The sequence below is a fragment of the Arachis stenosperma genome, chromosome 7, assembly GCF_014773155.1.
Source record: "Arachis stenosperma cultivar V10309 chromosome 7, arast.V10309.gnm1.PFL2, whole genome shotgun sequence".
Classification (NCBI taxonomy): domain Eukaryota; kingdom Viridiplantae; phylum Streptophyta; class Magnoliopsida; order Fabales; family Fabaceae; genus Arachis; species Arachis stenosperma.
The window spans coordinates 13132021-13139772 of NC_080383.1; the positions used below are offsets into that span (position 1 = coordinate 13132021).

The window sequence follows — 7752 nt, forward strand, 5'->3', positions numbered from 1 at the left end:
GGCTCAACCCCCTCAAATGCGCTTTTGCCATGGAAGCGGGAAAATTTCTAGGATTCATGATAACCCAAAGGGGAGTAGAAGCCAATCCCGAGAAATGCCAAGCAATACTCCAAATGAAGAGCCCGGGCTATGTCAAGGACATCCAGAGGCTGGCAGGTCGTCTCACCTCGTTATCCCGCTTCCTCGGGGCTTCGGCAGCAAAGGCCCTGCCCTTCTTTAATCTGATGAGAAAAGGAATAGCATTTGAATGGACCCCCGCATGCGAGGAAGCGTTCAAACACTTCAAGAAAATCCTAACAACACCCCCTGTGCTCGGAAAGCCCAAGGCCGGAGAAACACTATACCTATACCTAGCCATAACGGGAGAAGCCCTAGCAACGGTTCTAGTACGAGAAGAGGGGAAGGCTCAACAACCAGTCTACTTCGTGAGCAGAGCCCTACAAGGGGCGGAACTGAGATACAGCAAACTGGAGAAGCTAGCTCTGGCGCTCCTGACCTCTTTTCGAAGATTAAAACAATACTTCTAAGGCCACCAAATTGTCATTAGAACGGACCAAGGAATTCGACAAGTGCTTCAAAAACCCGATTTAGCGGGAAGGATGATGACTTGGTCCATTGAGCTCTCCCAATATGACATACGGTACGAACCTCGGCATGCGATCAAGGCGCAAGCAATGGCAGACTTCCTGGTAGAAGTAACGGGGGAGCCAACCGAAGAGACGGGCACACGGTGGAGGCTCCACGTTGACGGGGCCTCCAACCAAACGTCCGGGGGTGCCTGAATCATCTTAGAAAGCCCAGCTGGGGTCGTATACGAGCAGTCGATCAAGTTCGAGTTCTCTGTTTCGAACAACCAAGCAGAGTACGAAGCTCTCATAGGAGGCTTAGCCCTGGCAAAAGAAGTCGAAGCAACGAGGTTGGAAATATGCAGCGATTCACAAGTCGTCACCTCGCAAGTAAACGGGAGCTACCAAGCCAGGGACTCGCTACTACAAAAGTACTTGGAAAAGGTCAGGGAATTGAGCAAGCCATTCGAGGAGGTCATGATCCAACACGTTCCAAGGGAAAGGAACACACCGGCAGACCTCTTATCCAAGTTGGCCAGCACAAAACCAGGAGAAGGCAACCGATCTCTCATTCAAAGCATGATGAAGGAGCCAGTGGTTACCCTGTACCTGTCAGGGCTGAGCCCCTCCTGGATGGATCCCATCACTAGCTTCCTGGAAAGCGGCAAACTCCCCGACGACGAAAAGGATGCTAAAATATTGAGAATGGAGACGGCCAAATACGCGATCATTCAGGGACATTTGTTCAAAAAGGGACTCAGCCAACCCCTATTGAAATGCCTGCATCCCGACCAGACGGACTACGTACTCAGGAAAGTCCATGAAGGGTGTTGCGGCCATCACATAGGGGGCAAAGCCCTAGCAAGGAAGCTAATACGAGCTGGATACTACTGGCCATTGATGATGGCAGATTCTAAAGAATTTGTGAGAAAATGCGTCAAGTGTCAAGAGAACGCCAACTTCCACAAAGCACTAGCTTCCGAACTGAGCCTGTTAATGTCCTCCCGACCCTTCTCACAATGGGGAGTTGACCTCTTGGGACCTTTCCCGGTTGGTCCAGGACAAGTTAAATACCTCATCATCGCCATCGACTACTACACCAAGTGGATAGAGGCCGAGCCACTGGCCAGCATATCCTCATCCAATTGCAGGAAGTTCATATAGAGACAGGTGATAACTCGGTTCGGCATCCCAGAGGTCGTCATCTCAGACAACGGGACCCAATTCACTGACAAGAAGTTCATAGAATTCCTCACAGGCCTGGGCATAAGGCAAAAATTCTCCTCGGTAGAACATCCTCAGACAAACGGCCAGGTCGAGTCCGCCAACAAAATCATCCTGTCAGGACTCAAGAAGCGGCTGGATAATAAAAAAGGTTCCTGGGCCGACGAACTTGCCTCGGTCCTCTGGTCCTACCGAACAATCGAGCAGTCGTCCACGGGGGAAACCCCCTTTCGGCTAACGTACGGGCTAGACGCGGTGATACCCGTGGAAATTGGTGAACCAATCCCACGGCTACTCTTAAAGGGAGTAGGGGAAGCCGTAGAAAAGGACTTAGCAGACGAGACCAGGGAGATGGCCCACTTGTCGGAAATAACGCTCAAGCAAAGAATGGCCCTGCGACACAACGCCAATGTACTCAAAAGAGAATTCGAACAAAACGACCTCGTCCTAAGACGCAACGACATCGGCTTACCGACCCCTGGAGAAGGCAAACTGGCGACAAAATGGGAAGGTCCCTACAGAGTTAAAGAGGTGATCGGCAAAGGAGCCTACAAGTTGGAAAAGCTCAATGGCAAGGAGATACCGAGAACATGGAATGCGGACAACCTGAGAAGGTTTTATTCCTAGCCCATGCATGGTGACCAAACAAGCTAAGTGGTTTACCTCGTAACAATACCTTTGCTATGACTATAGACTTGTTTGATTACCGGTTAAATTGTACTTGTCCATATTTTGTTTTCTTTTGTTTACTTTTCTTGGCCAACTCATCGCGCAAACGAGTCTCACGAAATGCGTGCCGAACGACACAACGATATACGGCCCCGGGACTGATCACCCCGGGAGCCCCCTAAGCCAAGGCCATAACAAAACGGCCACAACAAAGAAAGAACTCGACTTTGACAAAATACCAACATAACGGTAAAAATGAATAAGCTGGCAAACGGACAAACGAAAGCAACATAATAAGCAAAGAAATGTATCCACAAACCAATCGAACTGTTAGCAAGTCACGACAAAAAAGTTTTAATTCCAAGAAGTTCTACAACAAACCCATAAAAACACAAGGTACATGAAGTCACTTCTTCGGCATGTCGACAACCTTGCCATCCTTGATAGTCTTAAAAACACCAACCGCCGATGTGTCGAAATCAAGAGCAATGATCTTCACTTGAGCCTTAAGGGCCTCTTCGGTCATAAAAATCGCATTCTTCCCTTGCTCTCTGATGAGCGGATAATTTATACGCTTTTTGGCATTGTTTTTAGTATGTTTTTAGTATCTTTTAGTTAGTTTTTATTATATTTTTATTAGTTTTTAGTTAAAATTCACTTTTCTGGACTTTACTATGAGTTTGTGTGTTTTTCTGTGATTTCAGGTATTTTCTGGCTGAAATTGAGGGACCTGAGCAAAAATCTGATTCAGAGACTGAAAAGGACTGCAGATGCTGTTGGATTCTGACCTCCCTGCACTCGAAGTGGATTTTCTGGAGCTACAGAAGCCCAATTGGCGCGCTCTCAACGGCGTTGGAAAGTAGACATCCTGGGCTTTCCAGCAATATATAATAGTCCATACTTTGCCCAAGATTTGATGGCCCAAACCGGCATTCAAAGTCACCTCAAGAAATTCCAGCGTTAAACGCCGGAACTGGCACCTAAATGGGAGTTAAACGCCCAAACTGGCATAAAAGCTGGCGTTTAACTCCAAGGAGAGTCTCTACACGAAAATGCTTCATTGCTCAGCCCAAGCACACACCAAGTGGGCCCGGAAGTGGATTTTTATGTCATTTACTCATCTTTGTACACCTTAGGCTACTAGTTTTCTATAAGTAGGACCTTGTACTATTGTATTTGAAATCGGGGTAGCTATCTTTGAGTTTTATGCTATCTTAGATCGTTTGGGAGGCTGGCCATTCGGCCATGCCTAGACCTTGTTCTTATGTATTTTCAACGGTGGAGTTTCTACACACCATAGATTAAGGTGTGGAGCTCTGCTGTACCTCGAGTATTAATGCAATTACTATTGTTCTTCTATTCAATTCCGCTTGTTCTTTGTCCAAGATATCACTTGTTCTTCAACTTGATGAAGGTGATGATTGTCACGAATCATCACCATTCTCACTCATGAACAAAGTGACTGACAACCACTCTTGTTCTACAAGCATACGAGGCTTAGTGAATATCTCTTGGATTCTTTAATCGGAGTCTTCGTGGTATAGGCAAGAACTGATGGCGGCATTCAAGAGAATCCGGAAGGTCTAACCTTGTCTGTGGTATTCTGAGTAGGATTCAATGATTGAATGACTGTGACGTGCTTCAAACTCCTGAGGGCGGGGCGTTAGTGACAGACGCAAAAGAATCACTGGATTCTATTCCGGCCTGATTGAGAACCGACAGATGGATAGCCTATGCTGTGACAGAGCATCAGGGACGTATTTCCAATGAGAGGATGGGAGGTAGCCACTGACAACGGTGAAACCCTACACAAGCTTGCCATGGAAAGGAGTAAGAAGGATTGGATGAAGACAGTAAGAAAGCAGAGAGACGGAAGGGAAGGCATCTTCATACGCTTATCTGAAGCTCTCACCAATGATATACATAAGTATCTCTATCTTTATCTTTATGCTTTATTCGTTTATCACCATACCCATTTGAGTCTGTCTGACTGAGATTTACAAGGTGACCATAGCTTGCTTCATAGCAACAATCTCCGTGGGATCGACCCTTACTCACGTAAGGTTTATTACTTGGACGACCCAGTGCACTTGCTGGTTAGTTGTGCGAAGTTGTGTTTTTGCCATGGTATTGAGCACCCAGTCTTTGGAGCCATTACCGGGGATTATTTGAATATGGACAAAGTAGTGATCACAATTTCGTGCACCAAGTTTTTGGCGCCGTTGCCGGGGATTGTTCGTGTATGGACAACTGACGGTTCATCTTGTTGCTTAGATTAGGCATTTATTTTTTTTTCGAAATTCTTGAAGATGAATTCTAGAGTTTCATGATGATTTGTTGAAATCTGGCTGGCTGAGAAGCCATGTCTAATCTCATTGGACCGAGGTTTCAACTTATCATCACAGAAGCTTGTTGATTTTTTATCAATCTTGCTTTTGGAGCAGTGATCTGCTAAGGCTTGGCTGGCCTTTGGCCATGTCTAGTGTTTTGGACCGAAGCTTTCTTTGAAAGCTTGGCTGGCTGTGAAGCCATGTCTAATTCCTGGACCGGAGTCTTAGACTAGCATTGCACTGATTCCTGGAATTCTCATTAAGAATTTTGATATCTTTTTCCACTTAATTTTCGAAAATCACAAAAAAATTTTACAAAATCATAAAAACAAAAAATATTTGATATTTCTTGCTTGAGTCTAGTGTTTCATCTTAAGTTTGGTGTCAATTGCATGCATTCATTCATGTGTCTTAAGGATCTTCAAGTAATTCTTGATGATTTCTTACTCTGATCTTTGAATTCTTTTGACTTGAGTGTTTATGTGTCTCATATAGTGTCAGTAGTATACAAACTGCTAAGTTTGGTGTCTTGCATGCATTGTTATTTGATTCTTGTTGCATTTTGATTATTAAAAATCCAAAAATATTTTTAATTTGTGTCTTTTCAAGTCAATAATACAAAGAATTGAAGATTCAGGACATACTGCAGAGGAATTACACAGAAAAAGCTGAGCATTCGAAAATGCCCAGTGAAGAAGACAGACTGGCGTTTAAACGCCAGCCAGGGTACCTGGTTGGGTGTTTAACGCCCAAAAAGGGTGCATTTTGGGCGTTAAACGCCAGAATGGATACCATTCTGGGCGTTTAACGCCAGGATGGTGCTAGGGGGAAGATTTTGTTTTCAAATCAATTTTTTTTTTCAAGTTTTCAAAGTTTTTCAAAATCAAATCTTTTTCAAATCATATCTTTTCAATCAAATGTTTTCAAAATCAATTTCTTTCCTTTTTCAAAGATACTTAATAACAATTAATGATTTGATTGAACATCTCAAATTTGTTACCTTTTCTGTTGAGAAAGGTTTAATGTTTGAATCATATCTTTTTCTTGTTAGGCAAGTCATTAATTTTAAAATCATATCTTTTAAAATTGTTTTCAAATCATATCCTTTTAAAAATTGTTTTCAAATCATATCTTTTCAATCATATCTTTTTAATCACATCTTTTTCAAAATAGTTTTCAATCAAATCTTTTTAAGTTCTAATTTCAAAATCTTTTTCAAAAATCACTTGATTTCTTTCTTACTTTTAATTTCGAAAATCAATTAGTGGTTTTCAAAAATGTTTTCAAAATATTTTAATTAATTTTCGAAAAAAAAATACTTCCCTCCCTCTCACATCCTTCTATTTATGGAGTACCACTCCTTCTCAATGCACAATTCGAACCTTATCTAATTAAAGTTCGAATTCTTCTTCTTCTTCTTTCTTTCTATTTCTCTTTTCCTCTGACACCTCAAGGAATCTCTATACTGTGACATAGAAGATTCCACATTTTCTTGTTCTCTTCTCTTTCATATGAGCAGGAGCAGAGACAAAGGCATTCTTGTTGAAGCTGACCCTGAACCCGAAAGGACCTTGAAGAGAAAGCTAAGAGAAGCCAAAGCACAACTCTCTTTAGAGGACCTGACCGAATTCTTCAAAGAAGAAGAAGACATGGCAGCCGAAAACAACAATAATGCAAACAATGCAAGGAAGGTGCTGGGTGACTTTACTGCACCCACTCCCGACTTCTATGGGAGAAGCATCTCTATCCCTGCCATTGGAGCAAACAACTTTGAGCTTAAACCTCAATTAGTTTCTCTAATGCAACAGAATTGCAAGTTCCATGGACTTCCAATGGAAGATCCTCATCAGTTCTTAGCTGAATTCTTGCAAATCTGTGACACAGTCAAGACTAATGGGGTAGACCCTGAGGTCTATAGACTGATGCTATTCCCTTTTGCTGTAAGAGACAGAGCTAGAATATGGTTGGACTCTCAACCTAAAGAAAGCCTGGACTCTTGGGAAAAGCTAGTCAATGCCTTCTTGGCAAAGTTCTTTCCACCACAAAGATGGAGTAAGCTTAGAGTGGAAGTCCAAACCTTCAGACAGAAGGATGGAGAATCCCTCTATGAAGCTTGGGAAAGATACAAACAATTGATCAGAAAATGTCCTTCTGACATGCTTTCTGAATGGAGCATCATAGGTATTTTCTATGATGGTCTCTCTGAACTATCTAAGATGTCCTTGGATAGCTCTGCTGGAGGATCTCTTCATCTGAAGAAGACGCCTACAGAAGCTCAAGAGCTCATTGAAATGGTTGCAAATAACCAATTCATGTACACTTCTGAGAGAAATCCTGTGAACAATGGGACAAGTCAGAAGAAAGGAGTTCTTGAGATTGATACTCTGAACGCCATTTTGGCTCAGAATAAAATATTGACTCAACAAGTCAATTTGATTTCTCAAAGTCTGTCTGGAATGCAACATGCACCTGGCAGTACTAAGGATGCTTCATCTGAGGAAGAAGCTTATGATCCTGAGAACCCTTCAATGGAAGAGGTGAATTACCTAGGAGAACCCTATGGTAACACCTATAATTCTTCATGGAGAAATCACCCAAATCTCTCATGGAAGAATCAAGAGAGACCTCAACAAGGTTTCAACAACAACAATGGTGGAAGAAACAGGTTTAGCAATGGCAAGCCTTTTCCATCATCTTCTCAGCAACAGACAGAGAATTCTAAGCAGAACCCCTCTGACTTAGCAACCATGGTCTCTGATCTAATCAAAACCACTCAAAGTTTCATGACTGAAACAAGGTCTTCCATTAGGAATTTGGAAGGACAAGTGGGACAGCTGAGCAAGAAAGTTACTGAACTCCCTCCAAGTACTCTTCCAAGCAACACAGAAGAAAATCCAAAAGGAGAGTGCAAAGCCATCAATATGGCCGAATTTGGAGAGGAAGGGGAGGAAGTGAACGCCACT

The 7752-nt window shown here is 43.0% G+C and overlaps 1 non-coding gene across 1 annotated transcript; it reads right to left on the reverse strand.

Annotated features, from left to right (window-relative positions):
- Positions 1 to 6843: 6843 nt before the first annotated feature.
- On the reverse strand, positions 6844 to 6951 carry LOC130942862 (small nucleolar RNA R71). The gene has a single exon (XR_009071409.1). It is a non-coding gene; the product is annotated as a small nucleolar RNA R71 (small nucleolar RNA).
- Positions 6952 to 7752: the final 801 nt, after the last annotated feature.